This window comes from Arctopsyche grandis, chromosome 8 (genome assembly GCF_051622035.1).
Source record: "Arctopsyche grandis isolate Sample6627 chromosome 8, ASM5162203v2, whole genome shotgun sequence".
Lineage (NCBI taxonomy): Eukaryota > Metazoa > Arthropoda > Insecta > Trichoptera > Hydropsychidae > Arctopsyche > Arctopsyche grandis.
The window spans coordinates 14250169-14268091 of NC_135362.1; positions in this window are offsets into that span (position 1 = coordinate 14250169).

Consider the following 17923-nt stretch of genomic DNA (forward strand, 5'->3'; position numbering starts at 1 on the left):
AGAAGAGGAGATAGGGTCAAAAGAGGATCGGATGATTAATAGGTCTCCTAATAGACACGTGTTCCCAGTTCGGTCACTATGTTTTGACATCGGAACTTACTAAAACTGGGGTTCTAACAATGTTTTTGAAACAGATACGAAAATCGGGGAAGAGAGGGATGTTCTTAATGCAAATTTGTTACCAAAAACACGACATCATTACAGGGATGACTTTAATTTTATCGGTTCCCCCTGAAGGGCTTTTGTGTAGCTCGAACGAACCGAATTTATTGCTTTAAATTTGACTTCGACCCGAGATCAAAGATGGAAGGCGGAGAGGATGAGCTGCTCTTGTCTTGGAAACGTTTGATCTAAATTCCTTTGAAAAAAATATAATTATTTTACATGCAATATATTTTAATACGTATGTATGCAATATCGATTGACATTCAGGCCGCTGTCAATTGAAACATATCTGAGCCGAAATTAATTCAATTTTAGATTTCAAATTCGTATAAATTCACTTTTATATATATGTACATATGTACATATAAACTACTATTTATATTTTTCCCATACAACATTTCAAAATTTTAACAAAATGTTTTACCGTATTTCAAATAACTGAGAGAAAGGTGTGTTATACTACATATGACACGTCAGCATGTAATCCAATCAAGTTCATTCGTTCGTAGCTGCTTAAAGCTCTCGCAGCATCAAACATCCTGGAAAATCTGGATCGTTTCCGCCGCTGGAAGTTCAACTTCTGGAAACCAACCGTCTTGGCACAAAATTCAAACCCAGTGAAACTTGGCGAAAAACCATAAGCCGCATGTTTGCAACCCGGCGCTTGCGAATCGAGCTGTGTGTAGTTCGCAAAGCTTATCTTTGGCGAGAACGATAACTCATGTAAGTGCTGCACAGGGTATGACCTGACCTGACCGGAAGAAGATAAACTGGGAAGCTGTAGAACACACCGGTTACACTAAGTTGGATTCTCAAATTCAACGTTTTTAAACACCTCATTTATTTTTAATATGAACCACGTAAAATTTTACGTTTCTTGTATGAAATGTTGTATACGTATGTATGTTGTATATGCATGTGTTTGTTATATGGTATGTAAACGTAGCATTATTTTCGTGATGAGAAATAATGTTGCTCGGTTAATCTCAAGTTTTCGCAACATTATAAATTACTCCAAATGAGACGGCAATAATTCTTCTGTATGGTACAAGGAAAAAATTTTCACATTCACCTTCGACATTATATGTTTTCGTTACATATTAAAATACATTGTTGTTTTGTATCTCATTTTTGTATTTCAAATAAGGCTCAATAAATGCGCCTGAAATATTTTAATAGTTTTTATAAAAAATGCTTTTTTATACAAGATTTGGGCAGTTTTGAGCAATATTTGGGCAGTTTTCTGTACGGAAATTTTCCTGTACGACAAATTTTCTTGCGACAGAAGCCGCGCGAGCGATTTTCGTAGCGGCGGTTATCCTGGTAGCTATTCACATTTGGGATGTAATCATCGAACCGATAATTCTGAATAAAGCCGAATTTTCATCTAAATTTAATTATATTACAAATGGACTTGGGATTGCATTTCTAACTATTATTTTTACAAATATTTTATTTACGAGATAATTTCATACAAGTAATTACACTGAGCAACAAAAAAATCACGTTTTTGAGTTACCAGAGCGGAGACTAGCCAATCTTTACTAAGTTTGACCCACTGAATTCGAATATGATATTGATTTTTGTTGGTGGGTGATCGTTTACGAGATATGAGCGTTTAAAAAAATCCGCGATTTTTACAGTTTTTTGGCTTTTGCGGTCTTTAACTCAAAATTTAGGATTGTTAAGCTCAAAGTGAGTATTGGAATCAATAGTCAGATATTTTTCCTATTAATTTTTATATTTCATTGCTTTAAAATACTTCTAATTAATTGTCTAGCGAATTTTAAAAATCAAAAAAAAAATTTTTTTTTACGGATTTTTTTTCCGTACTATTTTTCATTTATTTGGCAAATTTTTTATTTCACCACGTTTATAAGGATTGGTTTTCTATCTCAATATTTTTTTTTTATCTAAACGTACTAACTCAAGCGGTAATTGCAATTTAAATGCTTTCGTTGTGTATATGGTTGTAGCGCGTAATATTTGGGTGCAAGCGAGATGGCATGTAATCCACCTCACAGAGTACAGCGGTCGGTTTATTTTGTTGCTCAGTGTTATCAAACAACAAAGTGAATTTCATCTGCGGGTTAAAACTATAGGTTCAAAAAATCAAATCGATTTTCACGATCTTCACAGACAAGTATTTTATAGGACAATCTTTTAGGTGTGAATTTTCACTATTTATCTCATTAATAAGTATGACTATGAAAGCCATATGGTATATGGAAAATTTGTTTAAAACATACATATGTATGTACAAATGCGTGTACATATGTATATCAATTTGAAGAATCTTTTGAATTGATACAAGTACGAATGTCTCCATTCTTGATAAAATCAAGATTAAGGACAGACTGACCACGATCTGCCTAAGACGCATTCTCTAATTCTTCGGTCAAAGTTTGAAGAGGAGAGGAGAGTCTGTTGAGAGGAAAGGGAAGAAGAGGAAGAGGTAGATCGACACGCTGATCGACCAAATACAAGCAGCGACAGGCTCTTCTATAGTGACAGCCCTCCGTATGACCGAATCTATAAAAATGAAAACTCTAATGATATCAATTCCATAAAAATTTTCCAAATGATTAGTTGATTGAATAAATTTGAAAAAAGAGATTTTGCTGGATAGGACAGTTGTTTTTTATAATTCAATTAAACAATGAATTTACTCTTTATAACTATTCTATTATCTTCCTTGCTGTTTAATTTAACGTCTAAATACTGCAGGTCAATCCAATATCTGTATTTCTGTAGAAGTATTTCGAGTCTTCACGATCGTCTACTTATATACTTTCGCCTTAAATAGTAACCCATATTATTAATATGAGTAGTTATAACTCTCCATCTATCATACATAAAGTGAATGATATGAACCTTTCACTAAGACTGACAATCGGAAATAAAGGATTAGCTTCCAATCACATAAAAAGCAATACAGGACCACTTTGAATGCACGACTGCCATTTTTGGCAGACCCATGAAAATACAATATAGTTTGCATATTCGCATTTGTGCTCTGATAACTTCAGCACTTACCGTTGATTGCTTTCAGCATTTTGCATTTCGCTATAAAACTGTTACGTTCCCGAGCGAGTATCTCGTATACACGACAACACTAAAATTCAAATTCGTCGACAGTAAAAAAAAACATATGCGCTCAAACAAAATTTAAATCAATTTTATAGACTAGCACTACACGATTTTATAGAGAAAATACATTGTCGAAATTAAATTAGCATAGAGATTTAAATGAGTTAGCATTTATCAGTTACGGCTGACGTCTCAATCAACACGGTCCCGTACACACTGAGTGATTGATCCCGAGTACTCAGATATACACGTACCCAGTTCTGCCCTGGAGATTTCGCCATTGTTCCTTTCGGCGTTAAATAATCCAGTCGATCCCGCCTTCTCGAACTAATTTAATTAACATCACTAAATCACACAGAGCGCGTTGTATTTCCCAAACTGAGAAAATATTATTGCTGTTATTATAAAACAAAATATATGTATAATAAAGAGAACTTTTCATTTAGGCTCGCGCTCGTTCAAAAAGCTAAACCGTATCAACGCTTTCATCTAATTAATTTTCGCTCATGTTTATTATTGCTAATTAGGCTTGGTGAATGTTGGCGACGTGGACATGTTCACCGAATGTATGCCTCTGGATATTATAGTAATAATGGAAAATGGTTCAAACTATCTATCGGCACGTTTGTTGCATTTTGAATGCACTACACTACATTATCGCACGCCTGCAGCAATGTCGTTATGACCTTTAACTTACAAAAGCGTACATGTGCAAAATACCATTGATAGGTAAATTCGCTCCCTATTGTGAAATAAGCTAAAATAAAATATTAATATTTTGTATTTTTCTCTAGTTATTGGTACACAGATAATTTATTTCACGAAAAAGTATTTAACAAATTCTACAGGACAAGCTTTAAATGTATAGGATATAAATACTATTCATTATCATTTATTGTAAAAAACATATACTCCTCTCTCAATCTTTATTAACAAACATGACAATCCATCCAAGAAAAGGATCCCTTCGGACAGCCAATTCAAAGAGTGACATAAATCTAATATATAATTTCGAAAGAGACTTTGTATCTATGTATGTATGTATGTTTGGTTCGCAAAATCCGTGACGTTCAATTTAATAAAAAAACAAATGAATATTCAAATAAATTTAAATAAAATAAAACTATTCAAATAAATTTATTCAAATGTTTACTATTAGATAAACCATGTTTAAGCGGTTTATATTACAAATACCGAGTGAAGCCGGGTAAAACCACTAGTACTGTATAAAGTAATAAAATTAATATATGGATGTATAAAAATGCGCTTCAATAAAAACCCATTACCATTCATGTTAAGGACCATTACCATCACTTGACATTAAATTGAATTTTTTAACAGGAAAAATATTTTTTTATGTTAAAAAGTATAATTTCCGTATTTTTACTATATTATTATTATAATTCTGAAATGTAAAAGCTTTCAAATTGCTATTTCACATTGATTTTTGTTATTATACCTATATATACTTGTTTAAAATACATACGAGTATAAACAGCTAATACAAAACTACTATCGCGATTGTTTTTCGTAACAAAACATGCATTGTAAGTTAACGTAAATCATTGATTATCGCAAGATTACTGCAAACAATAAAATGTATTTCGGAATTTCTAATCTGAATGAAAATTATACACAAGTTTAGGGTAAAATAGGGTCACATGTTGCGATATCGCTGAAGCTGATCTTGTTACGCAACAAAAAGCCGCCAATAATAATTCTCACACAATATAATATATAGGAAACAAAAACCGTCTCGATAATAATACCGTTGGAATTTAACGAGAGGTGACAGCAAATCAATTACAAAATTTACACGAACTAAAGTTTTCAGAAAAGCTTCACCACCCCCGCATAAAAGTCACGGAAAAGCGAGTCGCGTTTATTTGACGTGCGCTTTTATTCCATTTTTTTGCCACACGTACGTCCGATCAAAAGACCACGACTCGATGGCGAATCGACGGCTGAAAAACTGTGGAAAAACAGTACGAGCACAAAAACGCGGCGACAAGATTTCAATGGGGGGCAGTGTGTGAAACGAGCGAAATCGATTTCACCATTTCGAAGGATGTGAAGAGGAGAGAGGTGGGTGCAAAAGAGTCCAGGGAAGGAAGAGGCGAAAGCGATTTTTGGAAGCGTCGAGTTTTTCCACACGTTTTTCATTCGAACCTTCGCCTTTATTTGTGTGCCAGATTATACAAAAATATATACATAGAAGTATATGTATATACAAACATCGTATTTCAAATTTAACGATATGAATGTTCGAGAAACGTATTAGTTTATTCAAAATAAAATTAACTGGAAAATTAAATTGCAGATTAAGATACGTACCAGAAAATTGCTGTCAATGGATTTATATAAAACTAGTGTTTTTATCCGTCTTCGATCGGTATTTGTAATATAAACCGCTTAAACATAGCCAATCTAATAGTAAGCATTTTATTAAATTGATTTGAATAGTTTTATTTTATTTAAATTTATTTGAATATTCATTTGTTCGATGACCTCACGGATTTACGAACCAACATTTACATATTAACTTACATACTTGCAAAGTCTCTTTCGAAATTATATATTAAATCATAGCATTATAAATTATAAGTCCAAATAGTATATAATTTTATAGTCTTAGTACTTGCAATAGATGCATACGAATATATGAGCCGTCATATTGTATTTGAAAGTGGCGGAAGTACAATTTTCAGTTCCAAAAACACTATACTTGTTTGACTTAAGTCACTAATTGCTATCGCTTATTTTAATTCGATATGTCCAGAATCTCATCTCGGAAAAGCATAGTAAACGTACAAGAGCCTACCAGTATTTTTAAATATTGTTAAATACAAAACATTATGTTTAATGTTTTGTGAAATATTTCTCGAAATGAAGAAAACTGTACTTATTCTATTTTCGAATATAACGGCTCATATATGTTTGAATACAGTACAGATAATGATAATATTTATTTGTGTCCTTAAATTATGAAGAGGAAATCAATACATGATTTTTGACAGAAATTATACAAAAATATAAAATTTTGGATTTATGAGCATTTGATATGTATGTATATATTATTTATTTATTTAAAGTTTGGACCATTGAAGCATTACAGGAATTCCTAATGCGCCACAATGGTCAAAAATATAACAGAAAAGAAACAAAATAATAACTAAAGAAATTAGACATGACAAAAAATAAAGCATATATATGTACATATACACAAACAACACATTATATATATGCATGTAAAATATTAGGACACAGAATATAAAGTGAAACAAGTGGATGAGAAATTTGATGTATGTATGTATGTTCATTTGTAGTGTTTTAATAAAACGAGAAACGGAAATGGTTACGTACTTCTGAACATTGAACATTTCATATTTACCTGCAAGTTGATAAATTTTCCGAACATTAAAACTATTGTACTTAAAATTACAATAGTTCTATTTAGTCACATCCGATTGTTATCTTTATCGCCATTTAAAACTCAAAAAGATAAATATATTATATATTACAAGTAAAATAATTCCATTATTTTTAATTAAAAATATACCAGATTTTGAAATGCAATAAATTATATATGTATACATTATTCATATTCTATGATGATTTTCCTGTATATCTTATATGTACATACATATGTGTATGTATGTTATTCATACATTGTAAATCTCTCGTATACGGTTTCACCATAAATTTTGAACCTCGAATTATCAATTTGTAACGCACATACACATAAATACACACCACCTGTGTACACGGAATAATTAAATCAAACATTTCATATTCCCCTCCGAGTATTGAGCAAACTCAATTTCGTGCACATTTTCCCAATTTTATACGATTTCGCAAATCGTATCCCAAGCGCAAAGTGTATGTTTCAATTCGTACGGGGATGAGGAAATCGAAAGTGGGATACAATGGTGTGAGGAAAATCTAAAATGCAAAGAAAATGTATACTTCAACGGTGACGTCATCGGTGTCAACTGATTTTCCCCCACGCGTCCTTAACGCCCTCTCTATCCCCTCCTCGAGCTTGTATGTCAATCGAGAGGGGAAGAACTGATGGCCTATTTCCCAGATGGACCCCTTGGGGTACTTGACAATGTCTATTGAATCATCAGGTTGAACGAGGGGAGGTTGCTATGGCTAAATTCGACGATCCTTTTTATACGAATGGTAATTTGATTACCGTTCTTTTCAGATTTCAGATTTCGCAATCACGCTTTAATCAATACAAATTACAATACAATTCAGTCAAGTTGAGTCCATAAACAACCGAAAATTCTATTATTGTAAGCGTTCCTAAAATTGAAAATATTTCAAAGTCTTAAAAAGTCCGTAACTAGTAACATGGCTCAGTGGTTAGCACGTGATGCTTTCAATTTAGGGGTCATGGGTTAATTCATTGGCCCAGTGTTGCTACCCAGACCTTGGGTATATGTTGCTGTCCAGACCAGATCGATCGTTTCCTATTAGAGTTTGCCAATTCATCTGATTCCATTGTTGAAATGGTTGCACCAAAATTAATAAACTATTCTGTTTCTCGCAAATTCGATTTTATAGCATCTTGAATTTATTGATTATGATATAATTATGCTGCCCACTCTCTATGTAAAATGTATGTAGATATGTATTTCTTGAAATATAAGTAGAGAATTTGTTCATAGATGTCTCTATGATACTGTATAAATACATACATTTAATTGTTTGTCGCTGTTGTAATTGCCGAGAAAGGTGCATCGGCTTTACCTGTCGGGTATATATAATATAATATGTTACAGTTGAAGTGTATCTTGCAGTTGTGATAAATATTTTACTAGTTGGAATATATTCCATCTAACTTCGTACCAACTACCGTTATATGTAGTTGAAGTGTATTTTCAGTTCTAATATCTATATTTTGACTAGTATTCTAATATATTCCGTCTAACCCACGTAAGTTGATTCATATGACGAATCAACTTACGATTGCATTTCAACTGGTCAAAATATTTTACAATTGAAAAAAAAATCAACTAAAGTTGGTACCAGGTTATATGATAAGGTTAGGTTTTCGCGAAAACGTCACTCGACTAGTAAATTGAGTTGGAAAGTCACATTTTCGACTTGAACACATTCTTAGAGGTATTGTAATACGATAATCATTACCATAATTCTTATTAATTACAATTGCAAATTCGTTATATTATACTTAAAATTGCAAATTCGTAATACTTAATATTGCAAATATTAACGAATTATTTAATTCTAAATAATTCGTAAAAACAAAAGATCTGTCAAAACTCAACAATCGAAGATGGCAACGACTGGCGCACATTATTGAATGTGTATTTGCACTTATAGAGTTACGTGTAATTTACAAGTTGATTTGTATTCGAATTTGGATAACCTAAGACGCCAATTGGAATATATTACAACTGAAAATACAGTTAATATTTTTTTAAATTTCAACTGCAACATATACACATACATACATGTATAAAATAAATAAATAAAAATATTTGAAAAAAAAGAGCTTGAAAAAATGTTTTCATTTAAAGAAATTCAATATCGCTAACCAATTTTTTAATCTGTAGTGGTAGAAAATGATCAGTAGATCAGTAGCTATTAAAATTGATATTAGATGTATTGTGAACATAATTTCGTAATTATAAAAAGCATTTGAAAATCAAAAAAAAAAATAACTGTAGTGGAGCTTATGTGAACTTTTCCTTCTTATTTTATACAAGTTATTAAAAGTGTATGTAAATTAAAGCCTTTCATAGAGCGAAGTCTGATTGCTCTTCAGTCGCCCGACCATATTCAGAAGCTTATCAATTGCGGTTTCCCAATAACCGAACGATCCCATCTGTGGTATATGATGCTTACAGCGAGCTTTGAAACCATTTGAACCCGTTATACTCGTTGGCAGGCTCGTCATTGTCACAAAGCGATGGTTTATCTTCCATTGACTTAATTATGAAAGTCCACATCGCTAAGATAATATGAATACAATGTGAAGGATTCTTTGCGAGAAACTTCAAAACAAGAGATATAGAGATTCCCAACGAGATAAACACGCGACTTTCGTCATGATAATTGTGGTTGTTTCTTGACATGCTCGACGCAAAAAGGCAAACATTTCCACGAAGCAAATTATCTGTGTGCAACCCCAAACCATGGTGAGCTGCGGGGAAAGTCCCTCAGGCAACGACAGCAACTTTCCAAGGCACACTTGCTCGCACAAGACACTTGGACAAGGCTAAACTTTCCCGGCCACCAAACTCAATTACGTTTTCTGTATCTTTTTATCAGCGAAAAGTTAGACTACTCGAAAGCTCGTTCGGTGATTCGCGAAAAAGCTCCGGTTGCTGTTTATCGTTGCGATGCGAAACGGTTGTCACGTCTCACATTGCTGCGGTGGTTCAACTTAGCATTGATCTTAAGCAATGCTTCAAGTATGTGCTCGATTTTTTCGTTTGATAAACCTATATATGTAGGCATATAAACTCATCCCTACCTTTATGCGGTAAATATATTCCTCGAAAAATTGTATTTTTCTTTTGATTTTGGCATCAACATCAGCTAACCTATGTACATATATGTTACAGTCAAATTATAACAGCAGTGAAATTATAATTTTACTGACGTTTCAGTAAAATCATAACCTTTCACATGACCTTTCATAACCTTTGACGTTTCAGTGAAATCATATTTCCATTGGCCCCTATTATATAATTTTTGAAAGATGATAGTGCGTCGCCGATACGAATTGCGCCACCGTACGTCACAACCCCGCTCCTCTCCATCCCCACTCCGATGCTGAACTCGCGCTCACACGCCTTTCCCGCAACCTTGTTCCTATCCATTTGAACTCTCTTCATGGTCTACTATCTGTTTCGATTTGGCTTTTTTTGATGCCGCATGTGTGGGACTGGATGCGAAAGAAAACATGTCATAATATCTTGGCAGCCAACACTTAAGGTTAGGTAAGGTTAAGATAGGGTTGGTTTTATTTAAGGTTAGATTAGGCTAGGTTAAGTTAGGATTGGTTTTATTTCTTTAAGATTAGATTGTCAGGGTTGGTAGTGCGATCGAATTCGAATTCGTACGTTGTAATTCGAATTAGAAATTCACTGAGATTGAGAAGTGAATCTGTAATTCTATTGTAATATCCATACTCACTGCTTGAGTCAGTGAAATTATAATCTCACTAGTGAAATTATAATTTTACTGACAATAACAATTTCACTGTAACATACATATGTATATAGTACAAAATACATATATTCATCATACAAACACGAGACGAGAAGAAATTCAAAATAAAATTATAAAAATCGTCAGTTTGAATTTCTCCGCAACGTCGGCTACGTAAACTGCGAATTATTATTATTCACTGGGGTTATAAAATTCATCCATTACAACGAGCAGGTGGCGCTTACATTTAAATTGAGAGCACGAAGAAGACGAATGCGCTGCACAACTCGCGTTGCAATATGCACCGAACCTTCGAAGCCTCGTCTGAATAATACCACCTAATCTATTTTCATCTCTGCTCCGCTCTTACGCTGCTCCAGAAACGGGAGGCGGAAAGCGAGTGTTCTTTTCTGCTGCTTTTTCCCGGTGGGAACAAAGAATCCCGCGAGATCTTTCGCTTCGCTGCATGCTACCGTACATTTGCAACGCGACCATAGAAATTTTACACAAGAAATACATTAAGCTCCACATTCGAATAAGTGACTCGAATAATTTATTTATGAATTGCGATAGACATGTCAAATAACTTTATTAATTATTCCGCTCAAAGTTTGGCCGCAGATAGAGCATCTCTTTAATGAAACTTAGTATCTAAATGAAATGTGTTAATGTACATAATATAGATTTTTGTTTATATTTATTATTTACATCTTTGATGAAAGTTTCGAAGTACAAAATTACAATGTACACAGTTACAAAAAATTACGAAGTTAAAAATACACAAAATTATTCCAAGTACACTTAGCACCAAAAATAATTACCGGAGCAGAGGCTTATCAATCGTTATTAAATTTGACCAATTAATTTATAATTAGACAATATTTTTTTCAAGTTTCCTCTCATTTATGAGACATGAGCACTTAAGACGTCTTTAACTCATAATCTAGTATTTCTGCGCCAAAAGTGAGTATTGAAATCAATAGTCAGACGAATTTATAATGCTTTAAAATACCTAGAATAAATTATCTAACGAATTTTAAGGTCTACAAAATTTACTTTTTTTCAAAACATTTTTTTCCTCAAGTTATTATGTATGTATGTATGTATCTTTTGGGGCAGTTTTATATTACACTTCGTTTAAAAGAATTGGTTTTCAATTTCAATATTTATTTTTTCATCTAAACGTACTGATCTGGGCGATAAACAATTTAAAATTACATTATGATTATTTGTTGATTGTTTGATTGATTTTAATGCTTGATTTTGCCTAAACATTACTAAATTTTGAGTTAAGGATTGCAAAACCCAAAAATCTGTAAAAATTGCGCATTTTTGTGATGGCTTACATCTCATAAACGAGAGGAAATCAACAAAAATCATTGTCGTATTCGAATTGAGTGGGTTAAATTTAGTCAAGATTTCAATTTTTGCTCAGTAAACACACACACATTTTTCTACACCACGGTAATGTGATCAGTGATCGATTTTGAGTTCGAATCATTCAAAATCTCGAGTTCGAATTTTCTCATGATCACAAAATGTCATATTTTGTTACTATGTACATAGATAAAAATACCATATATATATATATATATATTCGTTTTTGTATATATATATTTTTATGTATGTATGTATGTACATATGTATATACGAATATTTAATAATTTTATGGATGTTATATTAAAAATTCTTTCTGTATTATATGTATACCTGAAGATGCTCCATACTTTAAAAATTCCTCGCTAGTATTAAACAACAAAACAATTTCAATCGATTCTGAGCTTTTGAACCTGCAGATTTAGTATCAAATGTCCTATGAAATACTTCAAATTTATTTGAATTTACTTTTCGGACAGCGAAGCGTAAACTTTCCGTCGGATTGCAGCGCAATATTTCACCGTAGCTCTGGGCTCGTTGAAATCCCTTCACAGGAGAAAGGCGAAGGGTGTAGGGGAAGCAGGGGATCCCATAACGAATCCGTACCGTTTGAAAGCATCGCAAAAGAACGTTCCCCGCGGATTCTGAGGATTAATCATCGCTTTCGCCGGCAATCCGCCGGTGTTGGGTCCGGAGCGTCCCAGCGGCGACGAATCGTTGAATAATTGTTATCCGTTAGGCAAAGACGTGAGCGAGCAAATGCGGCCCACTTTAGAAGACAAATGGTCTATGAGAACTATGGCAAACTTCTAATTTGATCCGTCTATCCATCACCGGGCAAGGGCTGAAGCGGCCGCTGGGGACTCGCCGACGATCAACCATCCCCTTCTCCACATCCGAACCCTTAACAACTGATGAAAAATTGTAGTGGAAAGGCGATAAATCGAGATGTTACGGCCGATGTTATTCGCAGGCGATAAGTCTTGTCATCAACGAGTTGCAGTGGAACGTTAGCGATTAATATCAATCAAGAGTGGTGTGATTTATATTTCGTGTGATTATGAAGGTCTGTTTATATTTTCTAACACTGCACACCAACAGCTCAGCAGAAAACTGCACGAAAAAGACTATTTATATTCCCGTGCGCTCCGTTCTACCAACTTGCAATAATCTCGAGACTCGTTTTCTCAACTTTTCGTCTGCTTAAACGGGAGTTTGTATCTATAATATATATACATACATATATAAATCAATGTTTGTCTATCTGTCACGTATGCGTTCCTATACCATTCAACCGATTGCGATGAAACTTACAGAAGTTATTGTGTGTATGCCCACGATGGTTTCTGTAAAAAAATCGCACAAAAAACGGGAACAAGAACGGGAAAACAGGAATGAGTAGCATTGCAACGTAATAATTTCAAATGTTTTCGCGTCGCCACCTGCGTTGTTAGGGTAAAATAAACAAACAATTGAATAATTTCAAATGTGTTCGTCGCCTGCGTTTTTCTGAAAAATTATCATTACTGTAATTTAATTTGATTATTAAGTATTAATTTTAAATTGAAACATTTACTTAACGAAACACATCGAGAAACGGGAACGGGAATTGCATGCGTTATTGTATTATATACAAAAATATTTTTTGTATACACATATGTAATATATTTAATATATGAGACATATTTTGATCATTCATAGATTTTTAAGCTACTAACACACCTTTAAAATATTAAAAAAAAGTTTAAAAACCAATTCTTGCTTTTTTTTTTAATAGTATTTCATAGTATCTCGTAAAATAAGTATTTCACTATGTAAAACATTGTCGTATATGTGTTTTGTATAATATGTAGGTATATATATACAAACTCGACGATGAACTATACCGAAAAAGTAAAGAAAACGAGTCTTGATTTAATGCAAGTTGGTGGAACGAGGTAGACCACTTCTATTCATACTACCTACATACATATGTATGTATATACAGCACCGCACGTTTTCGGCATGTTCATAATTATTTTGGATGAGTGCAAGGTAAAATCGGCTTATATATACATATGTAAATTACAGAGCACGAATATGCAGTATTAATATTAATTTCCGAAATATTCACAATATTAATTTCCGAAAATATTCACAATATTGATTTCCGAAAATATTCATATTCACATCGCAACACTTTCTTTAGTACGGGTGCACTCGCCACTATGACGTCACGCATGAATATTTCAACAGCGGCCAAAGAAAACCGGTTCTGCTTTATACGTTTCGGTGATATGGACTTTTGTATAATATGTCAGTTATTGCCGTTACGGATACGCCTAATACATACATACACATTACGGAGCATATGAATATATTGTAGAATGTGCTAACGAATATTTTTCATAGTGCTGTTTAAACAAACCACTATACATCTGTTGAATTCATACTAATCATATCGTGATTAAATAAATTAAAATATCTGAATCAATTAAAAGAAGATGCTGGATTTTTTTCGAAATTCCCAATAAACATGATGAAAACTACATATAAATGAAAAAGCCGAATAACACATTAGTCAAAAAATTTCATAGCCCAACCGTAAAATATTATATAGGACTGCCACGAAATATCAGCGTTGCATAAAATACCCAAAATGCAAATACGCCGTCATCGCGGAGCGTCGTCTCTTCCTGAATATTCAAAGGGAGAGCGTCTCCCTCTCTGAAAATTCACGCTAAAAGGAATATTTAATAACGGGAAAGAGGTGCATCGCTAACAAAGTTGAGAAGTGTTCATCTCCACCTCACGATATATTTACAGATCACATCCTCATACACAATGTACGTATATTATTTACTGTATAACAGTCAGGCCAGCGGTTGTACTGTAACGGGGGATAACGGCAAGATTGATAACGACCCGTTGTGCTGGAGACAGGGTTATGCATTCTGTCTAGTGTGCTAGTACACCGGATACCCCATGTGCACGAGGTGGACTATCAATTACTGAGAGGGTAACAAGACGAAACGGCTCAGGACTTTGACCATCAATTCCGATCCGTGCACGTGGACGGGCAAGCACTGCTTTAATGGCCGAGGTATTAATCAAAAATGGTCACGGTCTTTGAAGGGTTACGGTACGGTGGCTCACAGAATTGATACACGGATACTGCAAAATATATGTCGCTCTTTTTATGGAAGGGCTTAGCCCAAATAAGTCACTGCGATATTAGTGAGCTTTCAGATTCAAAGGAAGAGCTCAGACTTATGTCTTGGCCCTATGTGAAATTTAATACAAATCAACCACCTGTGAGATTTTAGTTTTGCTGTTATTATTAAAATCTTTAAGCATATATTTTATATAAAAAAATTGGTAATATCGATTAAATATAATATTATACGCGCCTTCTATCCCTTAAAGTATCAAAATACATCACTACATCAAATGGGTTACCGGTAACCATTTGTTCAAAATATAAAATTTCCAGAAATCTGCTATAAGATGTTTTCTTATAGGCTTTATAGCAAAAATGTTTTTGTAATATTGACAATGGAATATATAAATTGGGCTTTGGTGGGGGATATGGATTTTATATGTTGTTCAATAACAAGAAAAAATATCAAAAACCTATTTACGGATATTAAGATATCATTTTAAATCATCACTATCATCATTTGCAGCCACTCACTGTCCGCTGCCGGATGAAGCCCTCTTCAACATTCCATTCGTTTTCAGCTTCCATTCGTCTCTGTTATGCGCAAATTGTTTGAGTGCATTCTATAGTACCATTCTAGCATTTTTTGTCCAACTTACGTCCATTCTATAAGCTAAGTGACCATTTCATTCTCTCCACTATATAGGTATGTATGTATGTATGTACACTACCCTCGTCATACTTCTCACCCACGCATTCCGTTTCCTATCTATCTTAGTTATGCTGAGCATACAGCGTTCCATACTTCTTATTCCTTACTTCTTTGAGTGTATTCTGTAGTATCATTCTAGCACTTCTTTTGTCCACCTTTCTTCCATTATTCTAGCCAAGTGACTCATTGCTATTTCACTATCCACTATATCTACTAACATTGTCATACTTCTCACCCACGTATTACGTTTACTATATCTTCTCGTTTTGACGATTATACAGCATTCCATACTTATTTGAGTGCATTGGAATTTTTGTCACATCTTGGCGTTCAATATCCAAGTTTCACATCCATAAGTGGCATTTTTGATTTAAAAATGGTTCATTCACCATTTTTTAACATAAAACTATAGAAATAATTATTTTTTAACTTAAATTAAAACTATACAATTTAGTTTAAAACATTCATTAAATTTTAAATTAAAAATTAAATTAAATTTAAAAAAAGTTATTTCTAAAAAGAAAATAATATATAATATACGTAAGACGTACATATTTCAAACAATTAATGTGTTTTGCATATATGTATAATATAAAATTAAACTGAACAATGCAATTTTAATATATAAAAACTCTTAGCAGGTAAATATTTTTGAAGAAACATACGTTAATTTAAAACGAAAATTTACGACAGTAAACGTAATAAGTTCATCCTGAGCGGCAAATATGACAACAAGCAAACTTGCACTAACTAAACCAAGAACTAAGTCCTACATACATACATACATATATATGTACATATGTATATGATAAACGTTTAATAGATCGACATATTCTACACACATGGTTGAAAGTTTTGTGTTTCACATTGACATTGATGATACGATTTTTCAACTCGCGTTATCAAGCGTTTCCTTTGTAAGTTGAAGGATATAAAATTTTACAATTCTTGCGATAGTTTTTCCGTCTTCATTCTCCTTTTGTTGAAAAAAGTCACCATTACTTTTCGGCATAAAAACTTTTACTATCGCCCATTCTATCGTTTCGAGACTTTTATCGGAAACCTGCGTGTGTTTTTTTAGGCTTGAGTGTTTTCACTTCAAGTCAAATAGAAAAATTCTCGTAAATTCCGCAGCGACATCTGCTTTGAATTGTTTCCAGTAACGTTGATTATTTTGAACATCACTTGTAAATATCACAGCGTTCATTATTAATTTACACCCATTATAGGTTTACGCGTGTCCGCGTTCTAGTAAGTACTATCGTTTATTTAAATAAACAATGTTGTACATTATCCGTATAATTGATTTGAAAACCCTCCTCCCGCTTGTAAATGCGATACATTATATGTGGAAAGTGTTAGAGGAAAGGGGTAGAGCGAGCTTAATTACGAGAGCTTTTGCAAGTTTACCTAACTTTTAATTAAAAGTTAGCGCGCGGGTAACGAAACTCCATATTAAATACAGAATACATTTTGTATCAACATAGAAAATGTATGAACTACTTTCGCGTGCGAGAATCACGTGTCATAAATTATCTCCGTGTGAATTTTAATTAACGAATACCGGGATGATCTCGCCGGGCCTTGGTTTTTTTCCGAGACAATTTGATGAAATATTCAAGGATTTCACGTGCGCCTGAATCGTTGCAGAGTTATTAGGATGTGTACCGAATTTTGTGCGATATTTCACGTTTCACTAGGAAAAAGTGTACTAGTTAAATCGACCTGTGTTGGTGAAAGAATTTAATCTCATTTCGGTATGAATAATATATTAAATTATAGCTGATCGTATTTTCTTGTTTTAAAGTGAAATATAAAGTATCTCGAAAGAATCTCAGGTGAGGCGTGGGGATGCTCTATCCTGTCGGAAGATATGAATAATAAACTCCGAAAAATTTACTTTGCATTCTGCGTTTACCGAGCTGTTTTTGCGCAACGCGCTCCGTTAGACTCTCTTTGATATTTTTTTTTAAAGAAAAATTCTAGAAGCATTCGCATATTTGCCGCGTATGTTAATTACTCAAAACAAAGATGTTTATTTTATTTTGAATAATATAATATACTAGTGGTGTTAACCGGCTTCGCTTTGTATTTGTAATTTAACCGCTTAAACATGGCTATTCTAATAGTAAAAATTTTGTTAAATTTATTTGAATACTTTTATTTTATTTAAATTTATTTGAATCTTCATTTGTTTTGTAATTAAATTTAACGTCACGGATTCCACGAACCAAAACTTACATACATACATA